This window comes from Rattus norvegicus, chromosome 13 (genome assembly GCF_036323735.1).
Source record: "Rattus norvegicus strain BN/NHsdMcwi chromosome 13, GRCr8, whole genome shotgun sequence".
In the NCBI taxonomy this organism is placed as follows: Eukaryota; Metazoa; Chordata; class Mammalia; order Rodentia; family Muridae; genus Rattus; species Rattus norvegicus.
Window position 1 is genome coordinate 76622187 of NC_086031.1, and position 18339 is coordinate 76640525.

Consider the following 18339-nt stretch of genomic DNA (forward strand, 5'->3'; position numbering starts at 1 on the left):
TTTTTTTTCATTTAAACATGTTGATAATTTAAAAATTTGAATTTTTTCCCAGAGCTGTAGCATGGTCAAACTGGCTGGGTCTCATCTTCTCATCTGCTTTCTCTTCTTCCCCAAGAAAGAAAAAAAACACTCAACTGGGCAGGAAACACCAAACCATAAAAGGGTTGGTGACACTTGAGTTTCAGGAAGATCTCAACGTACTCCAAGAAAAGGTCAGCCAAGTTCTCCCCCTGTTCACGCTGGCCTCTCCCTTGCTCTTCTCTCACTATTCCTGAGAGTCTTTAACAACTTGGAGCCAACACCCTGATTTGCCAACAATTTTCCTCTTCTCCATCCTTTGGCATTTGAGTGAGTGTACACTCTTGACACTCATTGTTCAGTTTTAGTTTCATTAGCTTCATGACACCAAAAGGAAAAAGAGTCCAATTTAGGGGCTTCTCCTACCAAAGGAAACTATCAAACCATCCATAAAACTCTTTGGCCTCCAAATCCTACAGACATTGTTACTAAGCAATTGGACTGATTTATTGGGTATGTATTATTAGCTAAATGCCTGGTATCAATCTAAGTGCTTTGGATACAGCATTGAATTAGACAAATCCTCATTTTTACAAAGACAAGATAATGCTTGAAGGGTGGACCCTAATCCAGTACTGCTGGTGTCTTTATAAGAAGAGAAAATGTAGACTCAATTACAGAGTGTAGACAGTAGAGGGAAGACAGTAAGAAGATTGGGAAAAGTTATTGGTGCCCACTTCAAGGAGAAACATCAGAGACAATCTAAGCTGGCCAACACATTAATATCCAACTTTTAACTCCAAAACTACGAAAAAATTAATTTCTGTTAATAATCCTGTCTGTAGTACTTTGTTGTGTCACCCCTGGAAAACAAATAAAAACTCTTTTTCTTTTATGTTTTAAAGAAAAGAAAATTATATAGAAAGTAAAAGTGAAAAGAAAAAAAGATGAGGCATGAACAAGTGATAACCAGGAAAGGGAGCAGCCCACCATGTTCTAGACATGTTCTCCACGTGTAGGAAGAATGAAGGGAGGTAAAGGAGACAGAAGATGAAGTTGTAAAAGGGGTATTCCAAAGACTTCCTAGTTAAAGACAGAGAGTTGGACTTTCTGTCAGTGTCTCCACCTCAGTACTATTAACACTTTTTATCAAATAATTCTTTGATGTAAAGGGCTGCCCTGTGTATTGCAGGGCTTTAGTAGCCTCCACGAACTCTACCTAGGAGACACCAACAGAGGCCTGGATCTTCCTCACTGTAGCAACATTTCTGATACCTGAACACAGATCAGCTTCTGCTTTGGAATTAATGCCATGGATGAAACAGAGAACCACTGAATCAGTAATCAGGCAATCACATGGTTCCAGTCATGTTCTCTGAATAAATGTTATATTTATTGAAGTGAATTTGGTTAGAGGAGAACAGAGGGAGAAGTGGCAAAATCTAGGCAAGTTTCCCAAAAGAAAAAAGAAGATAGGTTCAAGAAATACAGGTACAAGTCTTAGTAGGACATATGATACGTAAGGTCAGGGAGGGGAGAGTCAGGGGTATCCTTTAGTTAGTGTTTTAAATACCCAATGAATGGTACTGGGAAGAAGAATCAGGTCTGGAGGATGTCACAGCATCATTTGTTCTTTTCTAAACATAGAATTGTCTTTTTAAAAAACTACTTGCCCTTATAGAAGAGATGTCAGTAAGAGATGCATATGCAAATTCATGGCCCTAAAGAAACATTAGAACCAGGGACAAAAACTTGAGTATCATCTGTAGATATCACTTAAAGCCACAGAATCAGATCATATCATCTAAAGATAGCAATAAAAGAGTAACAGTAATTTTCTTCATCTGTTTCTTTGAGGAATTAGCAGTGCATAGTCTTTGGCCAATTTTTCTTATTTGGATTTTTTTCCAATTTTTGTCATGCAGAGGATAACTTTAATACTATGAATACTAGGAGTCTAGCTAATAGAAAAAACAAACCATTTTTCCTGTCTGAATTCTGCACTTTATAGCATGCCTTTAAAAAAAATCTTGTACTCTCAAACTATAGGACTACACATAATCCCACAAGAATGGGCCCAATCACCATCTCCAATCCTCAAGATTGAAACTCTCAGTAAATCTAGAGTAACCCATATTACTGAGGAATCACTAGACTAATGGAGGCTCAACCACATCATGGAATTACTGAGGTACTTATTTAAATATTTGGCATGGACCTGAAGCCAGACTGGTTTCCCTAAGTCAAGAGCAGGGACATTAAGTCTGCCAAGATCATGAGAATTCCTGCCTAGCTGGCTGCCCTATATGTTCACCAAAAGGAGAACAAGAAGAACTGGGACCTCTATACATCAGTCCCTTTAACTTTCAGCAAACTTTGTACAAAAAAAGAGGAGAGTATACACCCCGTGTCTATTTAACAGTCAGCACAGGAGGAAAACCCCTGAGGTTTGGTCATATTACTTTGATTCTTTGCAGTGTTGTGGATCAAACCACTGCCCTCTTACACACTAGACAAGCACCCTTTCACTGAATTCCAACCCCTCGTTTCTGCTTTTAATGTCTACCTTGCCTTCTAGGAAGAGGACCCATCCCAGAGAATAACAAACTCTTAAGCATAGATTAACTAGTCCTCCCTTAGTAGGAAATATGTATGAAGTGGGAAGAAACAAGAGAATGTCCCTTGGGTGCTTCCCAGAAAGGATGGAAGGAAAGATGGGGCTTCCCTTTCATGTGAATGAGGGAGAAATGAGATTTCCCATCAGAATCCACATGAATTTTCCATTATTAATTTCAGAAACCATCACACTTTCATGCGTGTTACTAATAAGCAACACGAATCTTCACTTCATTTTTCAGCAGGACTGGTGCTCCATGATAGGCTGAGGGCGATGGATTTTGGAAAGGTTTAAAGCATCTTGAGATGGACATTTCTCTGAACTAAGTGAAGCGGGCTATTTAAAAGGCACTTCCACCTATGACGCATGTCCTTAGAATTTAATCGAGTTAGACTGATTGGACCTGTTTTGTTCATTGACAACTGTATTCAGAGTAACAACAAACCATCAAAAGCCATCTGGTCTACCACTTTGCACTGTGAGAAGGAGCTGAGTATTCAGAGATAAGGTTCTGTCTCCATCTTTAAGAAGTAGCCAGGGAAGTGTCTTCAGAGGATTGTGACAGATGGCATGAGTATTCTTTAAAATATTCTGGCCCCTCTCCTTTCTTGGATATCCCTCCATTCAGGGGTTCATATGTCATGCAACGCATCAGCTCTAGCCAGTGGCTTGCTTTAGACTACTTCATTGGAAACATAACTGACATCAGTCACTTACACATAGAAGCTTTAAGAGACAACATGCAGTCAACTAGGCTCAGTTTTCCTTACTCGTGCTCCAAGTAGAAGCTACATCGTCGCCCTAGATTCCTCAATGTAGACCTGGAGCACAACATCATCTGAGCCACAATGGGCATATGTACCTTGAATAAAAACTCTTACTAGAGTTGAATTCACTTTTAGTGTGGGTGTCATTTGTTATCAAAGCATAACTTAGCTAAAGGGATTGATACAGGTGTTATTCCACATGCCAGCCTCTTTAACAATGAGGATGTAGTAAACATGAACTTTGATACATATAAAAGATCTACTTGGAACTTACAAGGCCTTATGAAGGGATGGAAAATTGCCTTGAGTAATAAGTGTATCTGTTTAGGAAATTTAGACTATGTCTAATAGTAGCTGAATCCCATCTATCTATCTATCTATCTATCTATCTATCTATCTATCTATCTATCTATCTATCTATAGATATCTTCACTATCACCCCCAGATGCAAGGAAGGCTAGAGAATGAAACCTTCCTTAACGAGAAGGAAAGGAAAATGGTCTTACCAGCAATACTTTATCTTCCACAGATATACTTTTATAGGAAAAAGGGTATAAAAGACAAGGCTTGAAAAGCATAGTACAGCCACTAAGGCGGTAATGGGCACAGGTATAAACAGGAGTAGGAAGTCCAGTCTTTGAGGGAGATAAGTTAGAATGCAACCAGATCACAACCTTGTTAAGCTATTGCCACAGGATGTGCTGTGCGTGGGAACCCAGAAACCTAAAGAGCTTTCTGTTAGAGATAGTGGGACCAAACACAAGCCAAAAAAAAAAAAAAAATCCTGCAGAAAACAGGAGCTCATGATAACGGAGGGCACTACTGCTGTAAGCAACAAATGAACCCTGCTGGGAAGATGTTCAGGCCGGATCTCCAGGCATGCATGCATGTGGTGGTGTGAGGAAGTGAACTCCAGTGGTTTCTATATTTAACACTGGAGAAAGGTTGTGTCCTTCTCTGTGACACATAAACTCTGGAATTCTTGGGGAATTTAAGTGAAAAGCTTCAAAAGAAACCACGCAGCTGCTCCAGCAAAGGAATTAAGGAGAAAAAAAAACATGCCCCAATTTTGAACAACAAATGGGGTTGAACATTTCATTCTGGTTTTGTAAAAGGGAATATAGAAAAGATGAGAGAGAGAGAGAGAGAGAGAGAGAGAGAGAGAGAGAGAGAGAGAGAGAGAATGCAAAAACTCTGATGTAGAAAAGTCAGTAGTATACTTTTACTAATTTTATTTTTTGATTAAAATTTATTTTTAATCACTAAAACCAAATCTTGCAGCAATACAAGATGGTTTAACTGGCCCCAGGGCACGGCAAACTGAATAAATGAGTAGTTTAGCGTGAGCTGAATCCATTTTAAAACTTCAGAGTCTTGAAAACAGAGCAAGAATTTTGTTCAAAATGTTAAGAAACAAGAGGGTCTAGAGGATACCCTTCCAGAACACATTTTAAAGTTCTTGTGTGACTGTGGGTGTCTTATCAAAGCTCTTATGTAAACAGGATCTATATGTGAGAACACTTTCAGAGGTTGAATGTGGAACTTCGTTACAAATGGAGGAAAAGGGGGGCACCCAGCCAAGCAGTCACACGTGACTGAAACTCATGTTCTAAAGCCCGTTGGGCTCACAACCTTCCCCACTTGCTCAGCCCACTCAAACACAAAACCAAATGAGGTGCTTCTCACCTGTGAGTTGCCCCTACGCAAACCCCAAGTCATATCTGATCTAATCTGAGAAGGCCTTTTACACAGAGAATACACTGGCTCAAACACACCTCCTTCATGAGAAAGATGGCATCTCTGACCCAAAGCATGATTTTCCCTTGGGAACACTAAGATTATTCTCTTTTAGTAAAAAGAGAAGCATCAAGGACTTGTTAAGAAACCCAACTGCTACTTTATCTGTCTATCAAATTAAGTGACCCAAGGGCTGTCATTATTACAGGGGTCTACCTGTAACTCTAGCACTCTGGCTCAAGAGGAATGGTAACCATGGTATCTTTGATCAACTCGACAGCTGAACTGGACTAACATGAGCTACAGAGGCCATAAGACTAACTCTCCCTGCCCCCCTTTTTTATTGGATATTTTTTATTTACATTTCAAATGTTATTCCCTTTCCCATTTCCCAGCCATAAGCCCCCTATCCTATCCCTCCTCCCCCTTCTTCTATAAGGGTATTCCCCTCCCCGGACACCCCCCTCCCCACCCTGACATTCCCCTACACTGGGGGGTCCAGCCTTGCCAGGACCAAGGGCTTCCCCTTCCATTGGTGCCCAACAAGGCCATCCTCTGCTACATATGCAGCTGGAACCATAGGTCTGTCCCTGTGTAGTCTTTGGGTAGTGGTTTAGTCCCTGAGAGCTCTGGTTGGTTGGTGTTGTTGTTCTTATGGGGTTGCAAACCCCTTCAGCTCCTTCAAACCTTTCTCTGATTCCTCCAGGCCCGCTCTCAATTCAGTGGTTTGCTGCTAGCATTCGCCTCTCTTTTTCTAGCATTCCAGGGCCTCCTGCTCTGCTGAATGGATGAGGACCTGTTTAACTAGGATCTCTAGCCTCAGAGTTGTTGCTTATCCCACACAGACATTAAGAGAACCACCTAAGTGTAAGGCCCTGATTCCACCACACAAGTAGCTCCCATGGCAGCTGCAAGGCCCTCAACTGTAATGACTGTTGCTCTTCCATCCCTGGTGTTACAAATTTTTTGTTCTAGGTTTATCCTAAAGAAAGATTAGTATTTTAATATACAGTGGGGGTTTTTTGTTTTTTTGGTTTTTTTTTTGTTTTGTTTTAGGAGAAAACTCTTAATTAAGTTCATTGGGAATTTCTCTTATTCAACTGTTAGACCAAGAAGATAATCCAATTACATTTTTACTATTTATATGCAATTTAAGCCTGGGAAAATGAAATTATCTTAAATACCTTTCATGCGTCTTCCTTTATCCATCCAACTTCTAAAGATATAGGAAATCTTAAGGTATATATTTCCCCCAAACTTTGTTATGACTCATTAGAGTGATGCTGTAATTTGATCAGTCTAAAAGTGACCCACCTGATGATTGAGTGGGCATCTAAGTCACCATAATTCTACCTCAGTGATGCTCCTTGCTAATACCCGACAATATGGCCCCTCCTATTTTCTTTTATTATATTCCTGTGTTTGAACTCTGTTCAGGAATATTAATCCTACATCTGTCTCCAATTAGTCCCAGCCACCCTAATGCAAACAGCACTCCTGGCCCCTCCTAGTATAGCAGATTTTCTAAAATTCTATGCAAATTAAACTCCCAGGCATTGTCTTCCTACACTCCGTGCCAGCCCTGGGAATGAAGACTTGAAGACACTGCTACAGTCTTGGCCCTGTATTTATCAAGTCCACAAACCACTGAGCGTCATGGTGTTGGAATGCTGTAAATTACTGCACCGGGTGCTGACAGTTCTTAGAAAAGCATATTAGCTGGGAAAAACAAAGAATTCCCCAGCTTGCATCAGGGGCAGCACTTGGCAAAGACTTCAGTGGACTCAGTGAGGCAGAGAGACAACCTGAGCTTGAAGGAAAGGGAAAATGGTGTTTCCCTTGGTTATTTGGTTTTCCCTTCTGACAAGTTGCCAGAATCATTGCTTTTAAGGATAAACCGCCAAAGCAACCTGTGTAGCTCCTTAGTCAGCAACAAATTAACTGCAAAGTAAAATTTTGCAGGAAAAAGAAAAAGTTGAAATATCCAGCATGCAACTAAAGAACCTAGATTAATAAACTATAATGGAATATCAACAGGGCAATGATAGATTAGGGTAATTATATAGTAAAGTTTTAAAGTAATTTAGTTCCCCTGATGCCAAAGGATTCTTCATTACAGATAAAAATACTCCTAAGTACTTCAGAAATTTCCCAAGGTTGGAACCTAGGAGAGATCCACACTTTTTGTTATCTATGCAAAATTTAAGCTTGATAAATAACACTGACTGTGGGATGTGACCTTAAAACCTTTCATATATCTTCCTGTGTCCTTCAGTACAGGAGGTCTTGTGAAACAGGTATATTTAGGAGGCTGCAGCTATGCACAGACTTAAAGAATTAATCACACTTGGTTTTTATATTATTGTTGTTTTGATTTTATTGCAAATATCCAAAGATGCCATCATTTCCTGAGCTGGTGGCACAGGGCACAAGAGGAGTTGTTGAGAGGAGAAAAGGCTGCACTCTCGGAAGCTGACCAGACACATTGGATTTCTCAAGCTTATGGAACACCCCAGGAATGACGGTCTCTGCAATCACCCAGTCATTCTCCCACCCTACTCAAGAGTCTTCAGATGTAGGCTTATGGATTGTCATTGTAGGGTCTCATTTCCTTCACAGCTGAGCTTCCCCAAGCTACAATTCTTCTACTTCTTCACCACAAATTTCTTCCACTTAATACAGAACATCCTACCTCCTATGTAAGATAAAGGTCATAGTTAAAACCAAAGAGTTTCACAAAAACAATAACCTCCTTGCTCCCCACTTCTCTCTACCGTACAACCTCGTCACAGGGGAAACAACTGCAAGAGGGAATCTTGGTTTGAATAGAAATTGATTAAAGTGCTTTTTTTTCCAGTTTCAACACTACATTTTCTAAACTCTTAGTTTCCAGTGACCTTTTGAAAAAAAAATCAAATGCAGAAATTGCAACCATTGAAAAGAAAAAAAAAATCTAACATTGAACAATTTGCTAATCCTTATTTTCTGTTTTTGTTTTTTGATAAGTTGAGACTGAAATTCCAAGGAGTGAAAGCCTCCACATTTGCCATCATAACTCACCAGGGATAATGCCACCTTTAAAATGCCAAAGCAACTGTGACCCAGAAACTTCTCCCAAGAATGCTATTCCATACTTAGAAACCTACTAAAGAAAGTTCAGGAAATGTTTGCAGTTATAGACATAATTATCTACACTGGAAATACACAAGAAGACTTTCCAATGATTGAACATGCATTTATATATATATATATGTACAAATATATACACAAATATGTGTATAATCATGTATCTGTCTCTGACACACACGCACGCACACACGCACCCATGCACACATCACATGTTGCTACCTGGATACATACCCCTAAACACTTCAGACTTGTGAAATGAAATAAAAAGAGACAAATCACAACTCCAATTGAGTTAGCTCTTTCCCACAGGTCGGGACAATGGTGCTCCCCTCTCCTCCATGAGTAGTCCCAATCTCTGTGACTCCTTCACTGTCAGATTTGGGGCCTGTGCTCCTCTTCCAACACTGCCTTTTCCACACTGAATGCCAACCCTTCTGTTGTTCCCCAAAACACCACTAGCTTTATGCTGTTGCACCTACTGAAGTGCCAATGGAAGTTTATAAGGGAGCTAGAGAGACAGTCCAGGGAAGAGTGTTTGCTGCTCTTTCAGAAGACCCAAGTTCAGATCCCAGCAGCTCTGAACAGCATCTCACAACCTCCTAGAACACTAGCTGCAAGGAACCTGACGCCCTCTTCTGCCCTTCGTGGTGGTCACCCATACACATATGGAACACACACACAGACACACACACACACACACACACACACACACACACACACACACACACACTTAAATAAAAAATAAAGTGAGTCTTATTTGGAAAGGAAAGTTCAAGAGGGATTTTGGCAAAGCCAATAGACTCCTGGAAGTATTAGTCGCTGTTGTCCTCAAGTTCACTCCCCATCTTCACCACACAGAACACCCCCATGTGCTCCAGGTCTCCCCTGCTGCCTCCTGAGCACCCTGCACTGGTACCCCCTTTCACTTTCCAGTGCTCTCCTTTGGGCTCTCCATGTGCATGGAGTTTTATCACTTTACCACACAGAAGCAGTCACTTCTCTCCACGTGTTCCACTTTCTGAGCAAAAGAACTCATTACGGTGATTTTTTTTCTAAATAAAACGAGCTTGTTTCACGTGAATTTATACCATGCTTAGGGAGGAGAAAATAGAAATGACTGTAGTAGGTTTTTGCTTAATGTTCTTTTTTAACTGCAGAGACAGAGACACAGAGAGAGACACAGAGAGACAGAGAGGATAAACACATTGAGTGTTCTGGAAGAACACTGCCTACTGACATGCTTTCACACTCTTGATCTCAATCAACATTCTCCTCTCAGCAGCGTGATTCAAAATCACAAGCCAATACTTCCCTGCTTGAAAATTTTCAGAGGCTTCAGTAAAGCCAAACACCTTCCCCAGACACTGCACACTCTGGCCCTGACCTTTCTCAGTGACCTCACTCCTACCCCTCTAAAATACAGATCTGTACCCTTTATGGAGATAACTTCCTCTTATGGATTAACCCGTTGTCCCAACCTTACTTATTGCTGTCTGTCAAAACGGGTTGCCCTTCTACTACATCCGTTTGCTTTCTGACATTCTAGAAACGTTATTTTAAAAGAATGTGTGCTTCTCTTTTCAGTGCGTAAACAGACCTAATCTAACACCCATGACCTTTGTAGCATGGATCTTGTGTTCTGCCTCCATTATGGACCTCAATTCCCTTGAACTGATCCTTAATTTTCACTTTTGTGTTGTTTCTAGTGAATTACTTCTTGCCTCAAGCTTTGTCATAGCTTGCTTACATCCTCTTTGAGAGAACGTTGAATATTTTCAAATATTGAAGTACAAAGTAAATAGTTAAATTCTATGTCAAACACAGTTTTCACTGGGCCATGTATGTATGACTGTAAAGCAGGAAGTAAGCTGACAGGAAGAAAGAAGGAAGGGAAAGAAGTTTTCTGTTCTGGGAGCCTGTGTCTCATGGTCAGGCTCTCCTATTAATAAAGCTCCCACAGTCACCAGCCTTCTTCCCCATCCCCAGCCCACTCCCACCACACTGAACCATTGTCTTCACTGTCTCACAGCAACCCTGTGGCCATTACCCTGAACTTGTTTAGCTGGGATCTTTCTCTCTTTGTCAGAGCTTGGGGCCCAGGTCTGAGCAGTGACCATGGGGGTACCACACGAAAATGAATCCCATAGACCAGTGGCTTGCATTCTGACTGCCTAACTTGACCACGTATGGTCTGTAGTGTTGAATTCATGTTAGGTATATAGACCTATCCTAAGTAGACAGCCAGTCTTATGAGAGGATTTCTGTTATTGACTTCCTTTGACTCTTACACATGTCACAATAAAGGGAACATTGTAATTCATCGCTGGGTGCACCCTAATATTACGAATTCCTGATTTTAGTGCCTCTGTAGCTATTCAACAGAAGTATAAAAAATAGCAAACATTAAAGGGAAAAGGGAAGCTTCTGGTCTAATACACTCTCACTTACGTCTGTAGGAAAGGGTCACTAGGAGACGTGAAAAGACACATGGTACTGAGCACAGGACACTTAAGAGAGAAGAAAACAGGGGTGTAGGGGGAGAAGGTTATTGCTCCCAGAGGGAGATAGTTAACCTCAAAGAAGGAAAATTAGAAATCCAAGAAGAGCAAAGGCCTTTGGCTGTAAATGGAGAGAGGGTGGAAAGAAAAGAAGAAAATAGCATTTGCTGTTCACCAGAGCCAGACAATGTGATGAATGCTTTACGTATCCCAAGATGCTAACAGATCCCCCAACTGTCCATGAACTATAGAACTGAGAACTGAGTCCCAGTCTACCCAGCCAGGAAGCCTCAAGTCATAAATAAATAAGAAAACTCAGATAGTGATATGAATGGAAGGAAAATGTCTCGTGATGAAAGGACATTTAAAGAAAGGAGGGAGAGACAAGACAAGAAAGATTATCAGGCTGAATGATTAGAAGCAGCGAACCTGTGTGGGGCTACAAGGACGGAGAGAGCTTAAGACACTAAACAATCCTGCAGCAGACATGCTAACCACATTTTTAAGGCCTGATCATTCTTTCCTAGTCTAAGAAACAATTAACTTTGCATTCACGTAATTAAGAGAAAATGTTTGTGTATTTTGCTATAGGGTCTCATTGAGTCTCTCTGGCTAGCCTGCAAGAGTAGGCCAGCCTCAAACTCAGAGGTTTGCCTGCTTCTGCCTCTTCAGTGCTGAGACTAGCAAGGTATGCTCACAGGCCTGAGAACTTAATTTTAAGTTCCCTTGATTTGTTCGTATACTGGTTCATAACGGGATATTCTCAGGAAGGAAGAAACCACATGTAAAACACATTTCGTTTTAAAAGAATGATCCATCCGAGGGATGAAGAAGCAAGCCCTAGACAGGAAGGAAATATGTACGAAAGCAAAAATATAATAAAAGAATCACATTCAAAAATACATTACCACCCCGCACCAAAAGCTTCAACAATAAAAAAAAAGTCAGATTTTCAAGGGGGCAAAATATCTGAACAGATACTCTCCCAAAGGAAATAAACAGATGAAAACTACATGAAAAGATGTCGATTATGACATCACTGGAGAATTACAAGTTACAATGAGCTAACACTGCATACTAATTGCATAGGAAACACCCAGTACATAGAAACATCAAAAGCTGACAGACACACGAAACAATTGTAAACTTTATTCTTAGCTTGTGAAAATGAAGAGAAAAAAAAACCACTACAGACATTTTGGAAGACAGTTTGATATCTTTGAATAAACTCCAAATAGTCATATACTATAACCCAGCAATGGCACTCGTGGGCCATTATCCAAATACACTGAAAACTTATGGGAAAGAGGGAAAAGAGAGGAAGGGAGGAAAGGAGGGAAGGAGGGAGGGAGGGAAGGTAAAAGGCTAAAAGGCAAAAGCAAACAGCCTCATCTTCAGAACGTTGCTATGTTCCTAAGACCCAGAACAGACTGTGGACAACTAAACTTGTCTTGCCACAGCTCCTATGCCACTCAGGGCCCAGTCTCTCCCTCTCCGCTAGGGAAATCCCTTTCGCATAGCTTTACTAGTCTAGAATTTACTGGCTGCCGAGGTCTTGTTAGGCATCCATCACCTCTGAATTCTTGATGTCTGTTTTGAAATAAGCAAGTGTGAAGAAATGTAATAATGGAAGGAGGTCAATCACCTAGGTCTGACCTCCTCGAGGCGCGCACACAGGTGCACGTGTGCGCACACACACACACACACACACACACACACACACACACACACACATTAAAAAAAAACAAGCAAGAAAATAAATTTAAATTAAAACTTAATTCATATCTATTTTCACCAAATAAATTTTCTCTAGGGACACGTAACAGGGTGTTTATAACTTCCAGTTTGGGGAATTAATTTTCAAATTTTAGTCTAGCAAGATGGTTCAGTGGGTAAAGGCATTGTTGTCACATCTGACCACCTGACTTTGATGCCTGGGACCCACAGAGTAAAGGGGAGAAATAATTCTATTAAACTATCCTCCACTCCATACCTGATAGGCATACACATAAGCACACACACACGCACACACACACACTCAAACATGTTCACACACATGCACACACATACACATAAACATGCGCACACACACACACACACACACGTAATAAAAATTAAAAGTTCCACTTTAATTAACTAAGTAAAATCTATGGGAACACATGAAGTTCAATAAGAAATCAATTAACACAAATACACTTTATGGTTAATCGTTAGTTATGCATGTTCCCCTTTAATTTCTATTCCTTTGATATCTTTAGCAGTTGACACTATAAAGCAAATCAATGCTCCCTCTTTTTTCAGATTATCCATCAGAGCCCCCATAATCACACACATGAACACAAATAGGAATAGGTAGCCAGGGAGAATGGATTTAATCAGCATTGGTTCCCTAAAGGTTTTATTGTGTCAGTTGACTCTTTTTTGTCTTTCCAAAAGTGAGATTTCTCCAAAACTTAATCATTGGCTCTGTTCAGTTATATGCTAATGAGTAAGCATTTACAACAAGTGAATTTGAGAAGAAGAAACTACCATGTGGGTATATGAGAAGCTGGGGTGGTATAGGTCCTTCTGGTATAGCATGACACATAGCATCAGTGGGGGCCACCCCACCATACCTTTTTAATACTCCATTAAGCATTCTGAAAATCTCACAGGACTCTGAGCCCAATTCCGCCTGGTCCTGTGAGAGAAGTGACTTTACTGGCATCACACAGCCCGAAAAGGGCAGCTTCCGTGTGGGAGTACAGGGAGCTAACAAGAGTGATTAGAGTCTTGGGGAGCTGAGTAGCCGAAGCTGTGGTTTAACTACCAATTCAGATCTGAGTTGTTGCCCCCACTGAGAAAGAGAAACGTCATGGTTGTTTGGTGGAGACTGGGTCTCAAGAACTCCCACCAGCACCTCAGACCACCAAAGAGGAAACAGCATGGTCATTTTCATAGTGGCCATGTTCCAGAGACAGAGCCGGTTTCTCTATTACTGTCTGGTTCTCTGTGCTTACATCCCCCCCTGCGACCCCCGCCGCCGCACGCCAAAATCTCGTTAACCATCAACAGGCTCGACTCCATGACATCTGTCATCATTTCTTGGCTGAGGGGGGTGGGGGGAGTGTGGACATGGAAACTTTGATTTACAGGTCTAAGTGAGCAAGCCCCCTGTCAAACTCTTAAAAAAAAAATTCTCCAAGTCCAGGTCTGATTTTAGTCACTTAGGAAGCCTCCCTTAGCCACTACGGTACCCTCCTGCTTTGCACTGCGGCTGAATCTTGTGGTGCTCCTTATCGCTATGAAATTATGTCCTTCACACAAACACTGTTTAAGTTACGTCCTTCATGCAACATACATGCTGTATTCACGTCAGATTCAAGGAACATGTCGGTTCCTTGATTAGGACCGAGCTCAGTGTTCTTAGGAATACGAAAGAAATATCAGAAGGAGAGACTTGATGGGGAGGGGCTGTGAAAAGAGGGACGCAAAAGGCAATTTTTCCTTATGTTCCATTAATTCCGAAAGACAAGCCATTCGATGCACGTGTGCTCGCAGTCACTGGAAAGAACCAAAACCACACTGAAAAGGTGCAGTGGGTCAACTTACACCTCTACCGAAGATCAGCGCTATGACTCCCATCAAGGGACCCGAGAGGGGCTCAACAAGCCCCGCCCCTCCCCGAGGAGCTCTGAGGAGTCAAGGGTTACTGGGAAAGGAAGAGTCCTAGTCCTCAGTGGCGTAGCCCTGCTAAGTTGCCCTTGGTTGAATAAATAACTGCCCACCTATGCTCAGGCCAGCATCCCTAATTGAACGTAGTGGGACACCAAAAAGACAATTAAGAGGAAAAAAAGTAGGAAATGAAGGGAGAAGGGAACTTACTGGTTAGAGGAAGATTACATGGTAAGGGGGATGGGGGACAAAGAAGATAATGGAAAGGAAATTAATAAATAGGATCAAAGTAATATATGTGTGTGCATACATATATTTATCTGAAATTGTAAAAGAATAAACAACTTTTTTTTAAAAACCACACCATTATGTAATATTCTCCTCAAGAGAAAAGGTCAGGCTGACCAACTTAAAGCCCTAAATGGCCAAAGTTCTACATATCTGTCCTGAGAATAGACAAGAGCTTAAACCCTGTGAGTCTTACCTACTCAATAAATACTTAGCAAAACTACGTGGGAATGCCTTAAGGTGACAATATAATTCGCAGAAGTCCGTGCCCATTCTTGTAGGATGACTAAGGGACCAGTCTTAGAGCCAGCTGGCCCAGGATGGCTAGGGGACCAGTCTTAGAGCCAGGTGGCCCAGGATGGCTAGGGGACCAGTCTTAGAGCCAGCTGGCCCAGGATGGCTAGGGGACCAGTCTTAGAGCCAGGTGGCCCAGGATGGCTAGGGGACCAGTCTTAGAGCCAGCTGGCCCAGGATGGCTAAGGGACCAGTCTTAGAGCCAGCTGGCCCAGGATGGCTAGGGGACCAGTCTTAGAGCCAGCTGGCCCAGGATGGCTAGGGGACCAGTCTTAGAACCAGCTGGCCCAGGATGGCTAAGGGACCAGTCTTAGAGCCAGCTGGCCCAGGCATGATTGGCTGCTCACGCTCATTCACAGAAAAATAAATCAAATCAATAGCAGATAAACTTCTGGCTTTAGAAATACTGATAAGGAGACTGTAGAAGATGGATCTAAAAGTTAGATGGATCTAAAAGTTACCTTACTGTACAAAGAGACTCACACCGGCTCTTGACACAAACTCTTGAACATAAAATTCAGAAGTCCAGACCCCTAGTTTTGTGTCAGCCTCAAATACACGACTTCAACCAAGTCAGCTTTGGGGACTTTCCTTTTCTGCTTAGGAGGGCCCTGGCTCCTGATGTGCCTCAACAGATAACATGATCAACTTTTCAGTAGTTTCAACTCCACAGGTCTCTTTAGCATTGGTTCTCTGTGCCTGACCAAAGAGAAAAGTTGTGTATATGAATAAATGAAGTTGTGGTACAGTAAGTTCAGGGCTTAATTTTCTGAGTTAGTAACAGCTTATTCACCCTGTGTACATGTGTGTATGTGTGCGTGTGCACATATACATGCATGTGAAAGACAGAAGACGACCTCAGATCTCAGGATTTGGTCACATTTTTGAGGCTCTCCCTGGCCCGGAGCTTGCCATGCAAGCTAAGCTAGCTATGGAGCAAGTCGTAGATGTCTGCCCCTATCTACCTCCCCAGGGCTGGGATCGCGAGCATAAGCTACCGCAGCCAAGATTTTACATGGTTTTATAGGACTCAAACTCAGGCATTCTTAACCTCTGAACTATCTCTCCATCTCCAGCCCTCATCCATATTTTGCGGTCCTTGCAAATGATGCAATGTAAACATTGTAATGTAGATAATGTAATGTAGATATTGTGATGTAGATAATGTAATGTAGGTAATGTAATGTAGGTAATGTAATGTAGATAATGTAAATAATCTTCAAGATCCACTTCACCATCACTGAAGTCACAAATATTCAACAGTTATTATGCACTAATGACACACACACATATCCATGAATATTTTGAATATATTTCAATATAACAGGTTCCTTTGTAATCCCACACTTTGCTCTATATAGGACACTGTTCTGAGAAAAGGTTTGTGAGCTTCATCCCATTGCTGACAGCTCCTGGTCAGTTTGACATAGTTTTTGTTTGTTTGTTTGATATTTTTCTTTTTCCTCTTTTTTTAAATTGGATAGTTCTTATTTACATTTCAAATGTTATTCCCTTTCCCAGTTTCCTGTCCATAAGCCCCCTATCTCCTCCCCTCCCTTTCTATAAGGGTGTTCCCCTCCCCATCCACCTCCTCCTTACTCCCCCCAACATTCTCCTACACTGGGGGTCCAACCTTGGCAGGACCAAGGGCTTCCCCTTCCACTGGTGCTCTTACTAGGCTATTCATTGCTACCTATGCAGTTGGAGCCCAGGGTCAGTCCACGTATAGTCTTTGGGTAGTGGCTTAGTCCCTGGAAGCTCTGGCTGGTTGGCATTGTTTCCACATAGTTTTAGTGACTAGATTTTTCTCGAAATTTTTCTAGCCATCTGGCCACTTCTCACAGCTACTCCAGACTCTCCCCAGCAAGTCCCTTGTCCATACCCTTGTAATCTAGAGTTTGTGCCAATCCTGGCAACCAAAGCTCCCACCTAAAAGAACAGATAGATACCAGGTGCTTATACAATGTGAGTTTAACGCTTTGTAGAAAGAGGCTTACCGAACTAGCACCGGCTGGATCTCATACGTCTCAGCTGTTTCCCATGTCTCTCTGCTGAATCTAGTGTGCTCTAACATAAGCTACTGTGTAGTTCCTAGGAACTTCCAATGACGGCCCAGGTACCTGAGAGTAGTGGGGACTTCTCCTTTGTGAGGTAGGAGCAAGTTTTATACCCTTATAAAATGCAGAAGCCTTGAATAACGGCGTGATTATTTACTGTATCTCCCTCCCCCACTGGGCGGCTCTGTCATTCTCTTCCCTGACGCCATGACTTCGCAAGGCGTAGGCGGCAAAGATGGGGAGTCAGAGTCAGGTGGGTTTAACTATTAAAAAGAGAAGAACGACAGTCTGCCCAATGTGGTCCTGCCATGACTCAGACGCCAGGGAGCAAAGTTACACTGAAATTCTAGAACAGACATGCAAATGGGCTTCCTCTCGAGTGCCCAGCATCCTGGGCACTGCGGTGGGAGTCGCTGGCCAAGATGTAGAACGAGATCTCAACATGAAGTGCCACAGTGAACTGACAGTGCTCATCAAGGCTACAGAAGTGACAACGCAGGTCACGATGTGTCACTTAGATGCTTGAGAAAGGGAGGAAAACATCGCAGCTGCCAAAGGAGGTGACGCCTACGTCTTTCCATGGGGAAAAAAATGGAAGGGGACCAGGAAAGAGAGCTAGAGCCCGAGAAACGCCTTCTATTTACTGGCTGGCTCTTCCCAAGCTCCATTTTTACACTCAGTGGGTCTCCAAGATTTCTCCGGTTCTGGCCAAATGGCTTGGTACCATGAGCTTTCTAATAGGCGTGAGACTTAAAAACATAATCCAGCACCCATATAGTGACTCACAACTGCCTTTCATTTCAGTTCCAAGGTCTCTGGTAGCCTTTTCTAGCCTCTGCGGACATGAGACCATAAACGGTAAACAGACTTACATGTAGGCAAAATACTCATACACATAAAATACAAACTAATATGTGGGAATGCATCTGAATAGGAAATAATGACCTCAACAACTGGAATTGTGTTTAAAACACAGTGTAACCTATCAGATAGGACTACACATTTTCCATTGTGAGACTATTGACTAGCTATCTTAAAAGATAAAAAGTAAATAATTTTTTTCTCTCAAAACATGTCTAGAAAGGTTAAAATTGAGAGGTTTTTTTTTCCCCAAGTGCATTCTTTTCTGAAGACTTTTGTACTTTTCTTACTGGTTTGGAAAGAAATTATGCCACATAAGAACAATTTTGTTTTTATTCGGGGTTTCTTTTGAGTGTATTAAGAACTGTGTGTAAAATGTTTTGTGGTTTCTGATTAATGAACCAGCCTCATAACTTTTC